Here is a 2,590-nt window from a genome sequence, read left to right on the forward strand (position 1 = left end):
ATCTCGACTCTAACCCTAAGCCGGGCCTAACCCTAACCCTAGCCCGACCCCTGACCCTTAACCCGAAGCCTAAGCCGTAGCCTGAACCCTCAACCGAACCCTAACGATAAGCCGTCCCCTGGCCCGTACACTCCTCCTAACACGTATCCATACCCCAATCTCGACCCTAACCCTAAGCCGGGCCTAACCCTTTCTTGAGAAAGGAAAATGGAGCTAGAGGAATCATACTCCCTGACTTCATAATATACTACAAAGCTACAGTAATCAAGACAGTATGCTACTGGCACAAAAAGAGAAATATAGATCAATGGAACAGGATAGAAAGCCCAGAGACAAACCCACGCACATATGGTCACCTAATCTATGACAAAGGAGGCAAGAATATACAGTGGAGAAAAGACAGCCTCTTCAACAAGGGGTGCTGGGAAAACTGGACAGGTACATGTAAAAGAATGGAATTAGAACACCCCTTAACACCATACACAAAAATAAACTCAAAATGGATTAAAGACCTAAATGTAAGGTCAGACACTATAAACTCTTAGAGGAAAACATAGGCAGAACACTCTATGACAAAAATCACAGCAAGATCTTTTTTGATACACCTCTAAGAGTAATGAAAATAAAAAAAAAATAAATGGGACCTCATTAAGCATAAAAAGTGGAAACCTTCAAGATGGTGGAAGAGTAAGATGTGGAGATCTCCTTCCTCCCCACAGATACATCACAAATTCATCTACATGTGGAACAAATCCTACAGAACACCTACTGAACGCTGGCAGAAGACCTCAGACTTACCAAAAGGCAAGAAACTGCCCACGTGCCTGGGTAGGGCAAAAGAAAATGGAAAAACAGAGACAAAAGAATAAGGACAGGACCTGCACCTCTGGGAAGGAGCTGTGAGCAAGGAAACGTTTCCACAAACTAGGAAGTCCCTTCACTGGTGGAGATGGGGGGTGGTGGGTGTGACACTTTGGAACCATAGAGGAGAGCACAGCAACAGGGGTGCAGAGGGCAAAGCAGAGAGATTTCCCACACATGGACTTGGTGCCAACCAGCACTTACTAACCTGAGGGTCTTGTCTGCTCACCCACCGGGGTAGGTGGGCTGGGAGCTGAAGCTCTGGCTTCAGAGGTCATATCCTAGGGAGAGGACTGGGGTTGGCTGCGTGAACACAGCCTGAAGGGGGTTAGTGCAACACAGCTAGCTGGGAGGGAGTCCGGGAAAAGGTCTGGAACTGCCTAAGAGGCAAGAGACCATTGTTTTGGGGTGCACAAGGAGAGAGGATTCAGAGCACCACATAAATGAGATCCAGAGATGGGCACAAGCAGTGGCTATCAGTGTGGACACCAGAGATGGGCATGAGATGCTAAGGCCTCTGCTACAGCCACCAAGAAGCCTGTGTGCAAGCAGAGGTCAGTATCCACACCTCCCCTCCTGGGAGCATGTGCAGCCCGCCACTGCCAGGGTCCATGATCCAGGCACAACTTCCCCGGGAGAACAAACAGCACGCCACAGGCTGTTGCAATGTCATGATGGCCTCTGCTGCCGCAGGCTCACCCCGTATTCCGTACCCTAGCTTCCCCCAACTCAAAGTGAGCCAGAGCCCCCTAATCAGCTGCTACTTTAACCCTGTCCTGTCTGAGCAAAGAAGAGACTCCCTCAGGCGACCTACATGCAGAGGCTGGGCCAAATCCAAAGGTGAAACCCAGGAGCTGTGCAAACAAAGAAGAGAAAGGGAAATTTCTCCCAGAGGCCTCGGGAGCAGCGGCTTAAATCTCCACAATCAACTTGATATACCCTGAATCTCCAGAATACCTGAATAAAAAATGTATCATCCCCAAACTGTGGCAGTGGACTTGGGAAGCAAATGCAGACTTGGGGTTTGCTATCTGCATCTAATTTGTTTCGGCTTTTATGTTTATCTTAGTTTCGTTTTAGAGTTTATTATCATTAGTAGATTTGTTTAGCATTTTATAGCACTGCTATACAATGCTATATAGCATTGCTTTTACCATTTGTCCTAGTATTCTGTCTGTCCGAATTAAAAAAAAACTTTTTAGTATAGTTTTTAGTGCTTGTTATCACTGGTGGATTTGTTTTTGGGATGGTTGCTCTCTTCTTTCTTTCTTTTTATTACTTTTTATTTTTAATAATATCTTTTTATTTTAATAACTTTATTTTATTTTTCTTTCTTTCTTTTTTTCTCACTTTTCTTCTGAGCTGTGTGGCTGACAGGGTCTTGATGCTCCAGCTGGGTGTCAGGGCTGTGTCTGCAAGGTGGGAGAGCTGAGTTCAGGATATTGGTCCACCAGAGACTTCCCAGCTCCACATAATATCAAAATTGAAAGAGCTCCCAGAGATCTCCATCTCAATGCTGAAACCCAGCTCCACCCAATGACCAGCAGGCTACAATGCTGGGCACCCTATGCCAAACAACTAGCAAGACAGGAAAACAACCCCACTCATTAGCAGAGAGGCTGCCTAAAATCATAAGATCACAGACACCCCAAAACACAACACCGGATGTGGTCCTGCCCACCAGAAACGCAAGATCCAGGCTCGTTCACCAGAACACAGCCACCAGTCC

This window comes from Physeter macrocephalus, chromosome 21, assembly GCF_002837175.3.
Source record: "Physeter macrocephalus isolate SW-GA chromosome 21, ASM283717v5, whole genome shotgun sequence".
Taxonomy (NCBI): domain Eukaryota; kingdom Metazoa; phylum Chordata; class Mammalia; order Artiodactyla; family Physeteridae; genus Physeter; species Physeter macrocephalus.